We start from the raw sequence: 14,571 nt of genomic DNA on the forward strand, positions 1-14,571 counted from the left end.
TTAATAGTATGGAACCTTCTACATGACTTGGTGTTGGAAGAAAAGACTAGTGCCAACATTATGGAATGGTTGAATTAAACCATCATTTTCTCATAAGTAATAGACATGTTCAAGAGAGGATCTTGGCAAACTTCATTATAGAATCAAGTCTTTTTAATAATGAGTTTTTGGATAGATTCTATTTCAACATAATTCTTGAATCATCACAATTATTTACATATGTCATTACCAGTTATTAATACCTTCACTTTTTCCTCTTTTACTAATTGAAATTTTATAATTTCTTATCACAGTAAGCTATTTATAGCCTCAACTTTCTTTGCTGAATGATTCTTTATTTTTAAATGATCAGTCATTTCCTGTGAAGTCTGAGACAAATTTTTCAAGATGTTGAAAGCCATTTGCTTCTTGTTGCATCTCTTTGCCTCCTCCCACTGTCATTTTTATTACATTACTAAATCATAATCATGCATCCTTGCAAACTCACCTCACTCACTGTCTCTTCTACCATATGTAAAGGTTTATTTCTCCTTATAGGGATGATTGGGAATAAAATGTATTTTATAATTATTATTAGATATTTTGCCTTGAATCAGCCCTATGCAGATGGTGCTTCTCTGAAGGGACACTCTTCACTCCATTCTAGCTAGCAAAGATCCAACTGATGTTCTGAAAAATTATTCTCTCTTGGTGGAAAGTTAGGCTTGCCACTACCTTCCCTGCTGCATTATTAAACACGAAGGAGTGATTCCCTTAATCCCAACCATCTGCTCTTCTCCTACTAAAAACTGAAAACATTCCCTCGTGTTTACAAATGTTGTAGCTAAAGCTTCACAAATTATAAGAGATGGTTGTGAAATTTCAGTATTCACTATGAGATCAAAACAAAACCCTTTTCACTATGAAACTGTAAGAAGTAAACTAAACATACATCACAGCAAAAACCCAACGGTGTTCTAATTTAGTAAATTATATTCAACATTCATGTTTAGAATAAAAAAATACATACTATTTTAAGTACAGTGTTTATACATTTTATATACTGCTTGCCCATGAATCAAGAAGTACATTTTTCAAGAAAGCAGAATACTTTCTTCTGCTCCTTAACTTAATTGTAGAGAGCTCAAGATTTGATTTTGTGAGTATTTTACTCAATAGATAGGTTGACAAGAATGAAATGCAACAAATACATATACATTTGTACATATAATGTTTCTCTGTTCAGATAAATAAAAAAGGAAATCTTCCATGATTTTAAAGTATCATATCACTAAAGAAGAAATATTGTTTGTTGTTCTTATCATCAAAAGGATTAGCATCAGATCTTTTCTCTGAAATTTAAATAGATTGGTTATTTTGAAGCAAGCTTTTTTAAACTTCTGGAATTCATTTTTTTATAAAATAATAATAATCATAGGTTATTATAAGAAAACAATTTTAAAACCTTAAAAAACATATGTTAGTATTAGGAGTATTAAGAAGATGATCAGGGTAAAAACTAATTTTGAACTAGTAGTAAAATTCTACATCATAAAAACAAGTTTTCTTTCCAAAATATGGTACAATGAATTTATCTAGCTCAGAAATTACAAAAATTCTGTATTGATCAAAAATAATTTAATTTGTTGATAGCTTGACCCAAAATTTTATTTTTAGTTTAATGTATTTTTCTGCCTTATTGTATTGAAATTTTCTGAATGATTTTACATTTTTATTTCTCTTAATGACTATTGTTTTAGTTTTCTCATATTTCTTTGTAATTTCTAGAAGAAAACAATTTTAATTAAAAATATATTTTTACTTTACAATCACATCATAATTTTCTTCCTTACATTTTGACTCACATGTCTTTATTGTCACTGGTATTTGAGAAATTGTCTTCCATCTATCACATACTGGTTGTTTGAGTCTAGTTTTTCTGGGCAACCTAGAAGTTCTCTATAAGCTTAAACTATAGAATATATGGAGATCTGAATTGGTAGAGGGATCTACCTCACTGAAAGTTACTGATTTCAATGAAATTGGACTATTTTTTTAAAAGATAGTACTTTTTTTTTTTTGCTTCTATGGTACCCAGGAAATATAATTGTTCCTCTTAACAAACATCATTTTAAGCTACATTTTTCTTTTCTCCACTCCCTAATGTTGATTTCCCTAATCATTTTACCTGTCCAACATAGTCTAATTTCCTGTAATTTTAGTGCTGGTAGATGACATTATCTAGGCCAAGACTATAACTTTGCAAATGAGGAGACAGATACCCAGAGAAATTTAGAGACATGTTCAGTATCACCAAGAAATTAGTAGCTCAAGACTGGCCTAATGATTTCTAATAGAATCCTCCTTCTAGTATATAATATTAGCAACATACTTTGCTATTTGTAACTTAATAATTTAATTCATGTTGGTGATTGATTCCTTTGGTTAAGAATTCTATGTTGGCCTTCAAACATACAGTATCAAGTTACTTAAAAAACTTTTGCATTGTCATTATAATAATAGTTAATGCTTGCATGACACTTGCTATGTCCCAGGAACTTTACGATTATCGTCTCATTTGTTTCTTATACAATCCTGGAAGGTCAGTGTTATTACTATTCTTAATTTATACATAAGTAAAGTGAGACAAATAGAAGTGCAATGCCCAAGATCACATATCTAATGTCTTAGATATCAGGTTAATCTGAGACATTAACTAGAAAGATTTGATAGATTTTAAATTGTCTAGATACAGTGTCTCAGTTGTCTTCTAGACCTCAGGTTAGGTAAGTCTATTCTTTACAAGTTTTTTCAGGAAGATGGCACTGGTTATTTATTTAACGGTAACAAAGAGCAGGATATTTCCTGAAATTAAATATTAATAAAACACAGTCTTACTCAGTCTTTCCATACTTATTTCTCATGTAATGGTGAACTAGACAATGAAGGGCTGGGTGTTAGAAAATGTTGGAGAGTTGGTGATTCTGTTTATGAAAATTTAAAATTCGACCAGGTAACTTCTGTTTCCTATTGACTACCTGAAGAAAAATAAAATCTTTTTGTTTGTTGAATGAACTGTAACTGCAAACATAGGAATGCGAGGAGCAATATCACTAAACAGACATAGCTTATAAATTTATCATAGGAAGTAGGAGAGATAGCATTAAAAATCTTATAGTTTAGTGATGGAATGCATAACAAAAGATCAATGTAGTGCCTTCACCAAAGATTAATGAGAAAAGTTAAGCTCTTTTTTTGTTTTCAATCATTGTAGTCATAGTTTTCAGGAGAGCTTATACAAGAACAGATTCTTGGCCGACTCCTACATTTTATTCCTGACCACATAGTCTTCTATTAAATGGCACTAATCTCCTTTTTGTTCCATGGACAGATACTCCATCTCTTGTCTCTATATATTTTTTTCTGATTACCCTTCATATCTGGAAAGCTGTCTCTCCTCAATTCTACCTACTGCTTTCCCTATTTTCCTTTAAGTTTCAACTCTCTTTTACTGGAAGCCTTCCTCAACCCCTCTTGATTCTAGTGCTTTTCCTCTTTCCATTACTTCAGATTGTCTGATACATAATTTTTCTACTTACCTTCCCCATTGGACTGTGAGCTCCTTGAAGTCAGGGTTCACCTTTTATCTCTTTTTTTTGTATCTTCATAGTAGGTGCTTAGTAAATATTTATTGATTAATCAGTTATTATCATTTATTCAAGGAGGCCCTATGGTTATAATAGAATCAATACAAAATTTGGAGTGAGGATTGCATGTTTGCCACTTCATTACCTATTTGAAGTTGATAAAATCATTTTATCTTTCTTGGTTTCAATTTCCTCATCTGTTAAGTGAGGATCATGATGCCTGCACCAACTATCCACCTCTCTGAAATTTTTGTGAAGGTTAAATGAATTAATGTAGGTAAAATTCTTTGTAAAGAAAAATTACGTAATCATCAGCTATTTTTAATTATTGTTCTGTTGTATTTCTAATTTCATCACAGAATAGTGTGTGATCGACTAATTTATTGGTGATAAAAAAAATTTCTCCCTTTTCTAGAAAAGTGAATAGCTTGAAGTTAAGCAATGAATCCTTTGGTTAAGGAATGTAGGGAGTTTGATCTTGTTGGTTAAATAGGAAAATTGGTTACCATTTCACTTGGCAACTCCTGATAGTAGCTCTTCTAAGTGGTAGGCATAGTCACTTATCTATTGAATTATTTTACCTTCTTCAGCACTTAGAGAATGTGTTCTTTTTTGGAATTGCAGATATAGAACCCAGAGTATTTTTTTCCCTTTTTAAAATTCCTTCACACTGCTTACATTGCATACTTATTATATGTACACAGGAGAGACCATCCATCCCAACCTGATTACTTTATAGATAAGTAAATTGAGGCCCAGAAATTTTAAGTGATTTACCCAAAGTCACACCAGGGTAGTGTTAGTATTTCACCTAAGTCCCTTGACTCAAAATTCAGGGTGTTTTCTATTACACTACTACATACTATTTCTTTTTTTCCTTATTAAATCCTGGTTATAGGGAATAAAAGATATAATTGTCTCAGTTAAAAACTATAGGGGAAAATATCCATAGTGGAGTTGTTTACAGATGTGCCTGCATTTCAAGAGAAATTAATGCGAAACTGAGAGCCAATAATGTAATTTCTGGGAACAACTTTGATATTGGATAGTTTTAAGGAGAAGGTAAGAGATCTATTTGGAATCCACAAAGTCATAGGTGTGTGTGTGTGTGTGTGTGTGTGTGTGTGTGTGTGTGTGTGTGTGTGTATACACATACACACAGACATATATATATATACATATATATGCATTTATGTGTATATACACATACACAAATATGTACTTATATATGTGTGTGTTTATATAAAAAAAATCTATTTCCAATGTCCATCTCCCAGATTCTGTTTTATAACCCTGTGACAGATAAGCCATATGTAGATGACATAGTGCCTGTCTAGAGACTGACATTTACTTTTGTGTACTAGCCTTATAATATAGCTACTAAAACAATTTTTCTAGCATACTATTATTATTGGGAACACAAAAAAATACTCTATGATTTGCTGAGTAGAAATACATGAAAAAAAGTAGGAACACAACAAAAGATGATGCAAAGGAACTTAAATGAAAACAGCAATTTTGCAGCACATTACTCAACATATGGGCAGTTCTCAAATTACAACACAAATCAGATGAAATGTTTCAGAAATTTATTTAGCATGAAGAATATATTATTAAATTCAAAGTATAAAATACTAATGCAGATATGTTAGCATTTACTGAAGCTTGCTTCCATTCCTCTAGACTGCTTGGTCTTATAAACCTAACTGTCAGTTCAGGGAGAACATTTTCTTTTAAATAAATGACTAGGCATGCATTTTAGACATCATCTTAACATCCTTAACTATATATATATGCACCTTCCAGGTTCTCTGAAACTAAGTACGAGGGTATTCTGAATGAAAATATTATGTTGATGCATCAACTGTGTTAATGCTTTTATTTTTTCTAAAAAAGTGTCCTGTATGATTTGGATAACTGACTTTGTACTTCAGCAGAATTGCAATTTTGTTGCTTTATTTAGAGGGATAGATGATATATTTAAAATGTCATCAAATTTATAACTTCATATAGTCATACAAAGCTAATATATATATGTGCATATATATGCTCATATACATATGTGCATATATACATATATTTATCAAAAAAATTATGCATGCATTTCTTTGGAATTTTGATTTATTCAATGTAGTTATCTACTTGATGATAATTCTGCCATTGAGCATTGGGACATTAGGGTTTTCAGAGAGCAATGATTTGATCAGGGATACACAGCCAGAAGCAAGATTTGGACCCAAGTGTTCCACATTCAGTACTTCTTTTAGATTAAGGTTCTATAATAAATTTCATATTAAAACTATTAGCAAAAGAATATGAATTCTATCACTGCACTGAGCTCATTTTAGATGTTTTATAGGGAAATAATTACCCTAGGGTTGATTGGTATCAATTAAGAAGTATTTAGTAAACATTGACTATATAATCCTTGAAAGGCATTGTGTTAGCTGGTAAGGATACAAAGATATGAAGGAAATGGTCCTTACTCTATATTCTATGATAGGGATAACATAAAAAAAGATATATGATTAGGATGGTAGTATGTTGAAGTTAAGGGAACTGCAGATGTTTTATGTAAAAGATAGAACTTGAGTTAAATACATTCCAGGAATAAGAGAAAGACTGTAGAGGGAAAGTGTGTTATATGTACAGAAGCATATGAAGGACATACATATTTGTGCATGTGTGTGTGTGTGTGTGTGTGTGTGTGTGTGTGTGTGTTAAGATGTGACCATGTTGGGAAGGCAGTTTTCACAAGTTGCAAATAAGTCTGGGTGATAGTAGCAGTTATTTGATAATGCTGACAATTTACTTTGAGAATCTTTCTTTTATGGCACTAAAGAATCAAGTGAAAAGATAGTGCTTGTTGGAAATCAGGACTGGTCAATGTGTTAAAATTCACCATGGACAATTTGCTGAGCATACCATTTTATTCTCCTTTTGTCTAGTCTGATCAGGTCTGGTTTCCACTCCTCTTCAACAGAAAAGAGAATGTATCAAAAAAGCTAATGAAATATCCCATGTGGAAAAGTCAGGGGACCTCACTTCCAGAAAGACATAATGAAAGAACAATTTAGGCAAATGCCCTCATTTGGACAGATATTTGTTGTTGGTTCCCATTTACTAACTTTGGTTTACAAGTAGTCTCTTTAATTGTCCACAGAGCCAGAACTGGGGTACATGCAAAAGATATTAGTCAGTTTGTCTGTCTTTGAGATCTAGTTTTCTCAGACTGACTGATGTAGGAAGTCAGAATTAAGTGCTTGGTGGGGAAAGAGGTCTTAGTCTTCAATTCTTCACTAAGACCTTTTTAGTGTGTAGTATAAGTGAATGGTTCTGATAATTTTTCTGCCTCTTTTTTGTCCTTATACTATGGTAGTTTAAGGAAATTGTCTATGATCTTTTGAGTTTTGAAGGTTCAAGAAGTGAGTACATATCAGACAAACTAGCATCAAGAAACACACTGGGAAAAATAATCTTTTGGACACAATTCAGCAGTACTTGAAAATCCGTTTCATCCAATAGCAAGAGAACATTTGGAAGTGAACTTGATGGGGTGAATGCCATGTTAAAATTGTATTGTCTGAGCTGATCTCCCCATCCATCAAGGTTTTATAAGAAAAAGTAGATCCCCCAGGTAATTTTTTTTTCTCAAGTTGCTATATCAGTGAAGTAAATATATCTTTATAAAGTTAATTGATGTTAATTGGTTAAAAAGAACTGTCACTCTAATCACCAGCAATTAACAGTGAGAGATCAGTGCTAATAGTATTAAAGAAGAGAAATGGCCAACCCTTAAGTTATCCCTAGGCCAAGAAGGAAGAAAAGTAGTCACTCTCACTGTAGAAGAATGAAGTTAAAGTCTCTTTACATTCAAATATTTGTGTTAGTTAGTCATTTTTGAGTTGTGTTCAACTCTTTGTATTTCCATTTAATGTTTTCTTGGCAAAATACTGGGGTGGTTTGCCTTTTACTTCTCTAGTTCATTTTACAGATGAGTAATCTGAAGCAAACATGTTTAAATGACTTGTCCAGTGTCAGATAGTTAAAGTCACATTTGAATTCAGAAAGATGAGTCTTTCTGACTCCAAGTCTGTCATTCTATCCACTGCATCTCCACGTTGCCCTGAAATTATTGCAAAAACAAGTGAAAAAAACCCCACTTTATTTAGTTTTGTCCCTTGTTCCCACCACTCCCCATCTGATATATGTTATTTCACTGAATGTACAGCTTCATCCTCTAGTAGAATGTATATTCCCTGAAGGATCAGAAACAGTTTACTTTTGTCTTTAAAACTCTAGTATCTTTTAAATTCAGCATCAGTAATCACTTTTACTTATATTTCAGTGTGCAAGTTTTACAGTAGATATGTTAGACTGTATTACACAATGGTTGAAATCCCATTCATTTTTCAAATGATTATTTGATATAAGTGTTCAGAGGACACTGTCTTTGTTTTGATATTCTTGGTAGGTACTTATTTTATTTCCAGTCTTTCTTGGCTTCATTTTTGAAAGGATCTATCAAGAAAGAACCATATTTGATTTGGTAGAAGAAATTCATTTATATATTATTCTCAATTGTTTCCTCCTCTTGTTTTTGTTCAGGATTTCTTAGAACTTTGTGTGTCCTGTTGCAGTAAGTCATCCAATAAAGATTCTGAAACTGCTTTTTCTCAACAGAATTCATTATGTGAAGACAGCCATTGTGAGTTGTGAGACCAATCATGTGATTACAGAACATTGGTGTACATTTTAAATTGTTTATGAATCAGTTATCTCTGAATGAGAGGAGGGGGAAAATATACAAATGGGAAAAGCATGAATATCAAGCATGTTTTAATTAGAGCTGACAAAAACTGCACATACTATTTAAATTGTAAGCATTATTAAAAATTATGTATGTATCCTAGTTGGTTCATTTTTTGCTTCATCTCTTAAGCAATACCAAACTTATACATGAAAAAGAGCTCTAATAAAATATCAGTATTCCTTTTTTAGGGTGATCCTTGAAATTCATTACAGTGAGAACATAAATACCTGGCATTTCAAATTCTGATTCACCCTGAAAATCTGTAAAACTATGTTAGATCCATAATCCTGGCAAAGGCCCTTCACTGGTCCATTTTCTCATTCAGATTAAATTTTCTGGGTACATTTTCACTCACTGGTGGGACTATTAAATTTAGGGCCTTTAAACAGAATAGTTTTATCATTAAATTTAGGGACAATATAGAAAAATGACAAATGGTCCAATCCCTGGGATAGCAACATTATTGAGGGTCTCAGCCATTACTTTAGACAAAGAACCCTAGTCCCTCTCACTGCTTATTAAACTAACAAAGACTGAGCATTAAGTAGAAAGAAGTGGTAGATATTGAACTAGCTATATAGTATCTCAGAGATATGGCTGTTAATGCTTTCTAAACCTTTGGTTAGTAATGGCTGTGGTTCAAAGGTTACATATCTTCAGGAAGATATGTAAAGAACTCTTAGAGTTAATTCAAATTAAAGCAAGTAAATAGCAAGCATCGGATTATTTGCATATTATTTGTATTCAAATTTGAACTTTATATCTTGGGATACAACTGAACCTGAATAGACAAGATTAAGCTAAAGGGATTAATTTTTTAAGGGTTGCAATATACAGAAGGTTTCCCAATCGAATGTTATTCTGTATTCTTGATCTTGTTGTTTTGCCTCATCAGTTTTTCTTAAAATGTCAAGCAAAATCTTCCATTAAGATTGTCAAATATATGTCCTCAACTCACATTCATCAGAATCTTGTCTAATTAGTATACTTTTACCAAAAAAAAAAATGAAAAACCATGAATTGATTATATAAATTGAGGAGCCAAAACCACCCTCATAAAATATTTGATATCAATATTTCATAATTCTCTTTCCATTAAAAGTTTGGCATTGTCTCCATAGTAGTATAGATCTAAGAAAACAATTTATACAATTTTAAAAAATGAAAACATATGCTTTCTTTTAAAACGAAAACAAATCATAAAATGAAAACAAATGAATAGCTTTTTTATCATGAAGGCTACAAAAGAAAAAATGTTATAATATTCACTTCTATTTCAACTTCAAATGAAATTAAATTGTGCAATTAATATAATTTACAAACTTCTGGTTTAATATTTTGACTAGCTTTAAATAGAAAACTTTAATATTTTTATCTTAAATGAGTTGCTGGTATTCCTTATTGAAGATAGTGCACTACTGGGAGATCACCAAACTAACAAAGCTAAAAAATAGCTCACCCCCGCCAGAAACATTTTCAAATTTGTCTTCATTCTCTATAACACCAGCATATACTAAACATCCTAAATCATCACAAAATGTCTAGATTTTTCATTCCATCATGATGCAATAATATTTTAACATTATTTATAAAAAATTGTTCATTTCATGGATAGCAGGAATAATCTAGCTAGCATAAGAAAGAATTCACTAAAAGAGTTAACATATGACATTTGGTGTGGAGCCAAGGTGGTAGCATGAAGCTAACATGCTCCCAGAGCTTTTCCCTACACAAAGCTAAATGAAGTCTCAGCACAGAAATTAAAGCTGCAAATCCCACCAAAAAAAAAAAACAAGATTCAAAGAAGTTTTCAATGATAAACATCATGGAGGATCTTCAGTGAAGGTCTGTCTCTTTGGGGAAAAGGGGAAGTAAAGCCCAGTGAAGTGGGAAAATGGGAAAGCCAGGGGGAAGCTTTCAGCAGGGCAAACAGGTTCCAACACCCATATAGCAAGTCAGCAGGGAGGGTCCGAAACTCATATAAAATCTGAACCCTGGGAACAATGGGGCAAAAGACAGGACTGGGTTGTAAACAAACCACTACAAAGGCAACACTTGGACTGCATAAACAATATCCAGACCAATGACAAGTCAGGGATCAGACTTCAGCCCCAAGATATAATATATTGGGTCTGTATCCCAAGATTAGAACTCAGACATTTCAAGATGAGCAAAAAAAAAAGCTAAGAGCCCTCATTATAGAGAACTATTATGCTGATGCATATGATAACAATGTCACCTCAGAAGAAGGGAGAAAACAGTGAAAAGTTACTCACAGGGGATGTGTCAAAAAAAAGTCTATGAATTAGACTCAAATCCAAAAGCTCACAAAAGAGCTTGAAAAGAATTTAAAAATCAAAGAAGAGAGGAAGAAAAATGAAAAAAAGAAATGCCATGCAAGAAAATTATGAAAAAATGACCAAAGAAATCAACTTCTTCAAAAGTAAATATAAAAAAGAATGCAAAACTTTTCTTTAGGTTTTTTTTTTTTTTTTTGCAAGGCAATGGGGCTAAGTGGCTTGCCAAAGGCCATGAGTTAGGTAATTATTAAGTGTCTGAGGTTGGATTTGAACTCAGATACCCCTGACTCCAGGGTGGGTGCTCTATCTACTGCACCCATCTAGCCACCCCAAACTTTTAAAAATAAAATCGACCACATGCAAAATTTAATACAAAAGCCAATTGAAGAAAATGAAAGCCTAAAAATTAGATTTGGACAAATAGAAACCAATAAATCCTCGAGACTACAGGATTCCAACAAACAAAGTAAAAAGGCTGAAAAAAATGAAAACATAAAGTACTTTTTAGGAAAAACAAATGTCCTGGAAAATAGATCCAGAAGAGATAATTGATGAGTTGTTGGACTACTAGAAAGCCTAGATCATAAAAACGAATCTAAAAACATCTTGTAGGAAATTGACAGGAAAAATGATTCAAATCTTGTAATGCAAAAGGACAAAAAAGCCATTGAAAGAATACAGAGAGGTCTTCCAGATAGATACCCCCAGGTTAAAAACTTCAATGGCTAACATAGCCAGATTCCAGAATTCTCAAATAAAGGAGAAAATAATGCAAGCAGCAAAAAAGAAGCAATTTAAATACAAAGGAAACACAATCAGACATACATGGGAGTTACCAGCTTCCACACTGAAGGACCAGAGGACCTGGAGGGTAAAGCTCCTTGGATTACAACCAAAAATTTACTGCCCTACAAAATTCATCATATTCTGTTAAGGGAAAAGAGTAATGTTCAACAAAATAGAGGACTTCCAAAATTTCCCGATTAAAACGATCAGAACTGAACAGAGAATTCAATCTCCAAATACAAGATTTAAGAGATACATAAAAAGGCAAATGAAAAGGGGAAGGAAGGCAAAACAAAAGAACAAAACAAACAAAGTAAAACAAATGTTAGCCAAAACTATCAAATTGTATACAACCCTATAAGGGAAGATACAACAATTGTAACTCTTGAGAATTGTATTTCTCTTAGGATAGTTAAAAGGTTGAATATAATTGAAGAGACTGAATTTAGAAGATATGGATATTTTTGTTTCTAATCTTTCCATTGAAAGTGAAATGATATCACTATGAGACAAAAAGACTAGATTAAAAGTAGGGGTGTTTATTCTAAACTTAAGTGTCTCAGTTTCCTTTGAGTTACTTTAATTCTGCTTTGCTCACAAAATTTAGCATTTTCACTAATGGTGACATCCTATGTGGGTGGTCCTGAACCAGTGTCTCCCATTCCCTACAATCAATTGGAAAGTTCTTAAGAGATAACTTCAGAGTGTCCCAGAATACTAAGAGACATTATAATTAATTAAATCAGAAGTGATTTTAGAGGCAGAGGGTGAGAATTTACATAGAAAGTTTGGACTTAATCCAAACTTCAGTTAACAAGGGTTTAAGTATCTTGGTTGGGAAGATAAAAGGCAGGGAATATAGGAGAGAATAGACTTGGAGTGGGGATACAAATGGTTGATGAAAGGATTTGACTTTGGATGATATGTTGGCTCAATGAGAATTGTGTGCCCTGGGAGGGTACTTGCAAAAGGTAAGGTAGAAAATGATTGTAATTTGATTTAACTCATGACTCTTGAGAAATGTATTGCTAAGGAGGCAGAAGAGGAGACTGAGGCAATGCTGCTTATCAGACAATCAAGCAATCAATCAATCTGTGATGGTACCTTCATTGATAGTTCTTTGAGTGTATCATGCAATCAAGCAATCAATTAATCAAGCTTAACTTCTATTGATAAACAACACTGGGTGAAGAGACACAAAAATCTATTATGATACAAGGAAAGAAGGGAGGGTAGAATACTGAGTAAATTTTATTCAATAGATTTGACCCAGAGAGGGATTAAGATTCATTTCCATTTGAGCTTAAAAAAATCTATCCTACTTTAATGGGAAGTTCAGGGGTGGGGGGGGGGGGAGAAAGAAAAGAGAAGAAGGGGTTGATAAAAGGGAAGGCAAAGGTATAAGTGAAAATAAACTGAAAAGTAAATTTAAAAATAAAAATTAAAAGGGAAAAGGAGTAAAACTTTGTTGAGGAGGAATAAAAGGAAAGGAAAGAGAAAAATATAAATGGGGAAAGATAGCATGGAAGGAAATACAGAAGTACTAATCTTAACTGTAAAAGTGAATGGGTTGTCCTCTCTCATAAAATGGAAATAAATATCAAAATGAATTAAAAACTAGATATTACAATATGTTGCTTACAAGAAATACATTTGAAGCAGAGAGATACAAACAGAGTAAAGGTAAAAGACTGCAGCAAAATATCCTGTGCTTGCGTTGAAGTAAAAAAAAAATCAGGGGTAGTGATCCTAAATAAAGCAAAAGCTAAAAATCAGTCTCATTAAAAGGAAAATATATCTTCTTAAAAGGCCCCATAGATAAGGAAGCTATATCATTATTAAATGTGTTTGTACCTAGTGGTATAGCATCCAAATACCTAGAGGAAAAGTTGATTAAATTACAAGGAGATATAGACAGAAAAATTTTAATAATGGGGACCTCAATCTCCCTCTATCAGAATTGGATAAATCTAACCACAAAATAAACAAGAATGAAGTTAAGAAAGTGAAAAGAATCTTAAGAAACTTAGATATGATAGACTTCTGGAGAAAACTTAATGGGGGTAGAAAAGAATATACCTTTTTCTTTGCAGTAAATGGCATCTTTACCAAAACTGACTATATATTAAATGCAGAAAGACAGACATAATAAATGCATACTTTTCAGATCACAATGCAACAAAATTACATGTAATAAATGGTCAAAGAAAGATAAACTAAAAATTAATTGGAAACTATATAACAATTTAAAATAATGAATAGATCAAAAAGCAAATCATAGAAAAAATAATTATATCCAAGTGAATGATAACAATGAAAATCATACCAAAATTTATGGCATGCAGTGTCAAGGGGAAATTTTATATCTCTAAATACTTATATGAATAATATAGAGAAAGAGGAAATCAATGAATTGGGTATGCAAATAAAAAAACTAAATTAAAGAACAAATCAAAGATCCCTAATTAAATACTAAATTAGAAATTCTGAAAATTAAAGGAGAGATTAATAAAATGGAAAGCAAGAAAACCATTGATCTAATAAATAAAACTAAGAACCAATTTTATAAAAAAATGAAATAGAGAAACCTTTGATTAATCTGATTTTAAAAAGAAAGAGGATAACCAAATTATCAATATAAAAATGAAAAGGTTGAAATAACCACCAATGAGTAATAAGTAAAAGAGATAATTCAGTGCTATTTTGCTGAACTGTATGCCAATAAATTTGATAACCTGAAGGAAATGGATGAATATTTACAAAAATACAAACTGTGCAGATTAACAGAAAAAATAAAATACTTAAATCACCCCATTTCAGAAAATTACATAAAATAAACTATTAATAAATTTCCTAGGAAAAAATGTTGTAGGTTCAGATGGATGGATTTACAAGTGAATTCTACCAAACATTAAAGGAATAATTAATTCCAATTCTACATAAGCTATTTTAAAACATAGGAGAAGGGAAGTTCTGCTCAATTCCTTTTATGACACCAATATGGTGCTGATACCTAAACTATGAAGAACTAAAATAGACAAATAAA

Source organism: Macrotis lagotis, chromosome 6 (genome assembly GCF_037893015.1).
Source record: "Macrotis lagotis isolate mMagLag1 chromosome 6, bilby.v1.9.chrom.fasta, whole genome shotgun sequence".
Classification (NCBI taxonomy): Eukaryota; Metazoa; Chordata; class Mammalia; order Peramelemorphia; family Peramelidae; genus Macrotis; species Macrotis lagotis.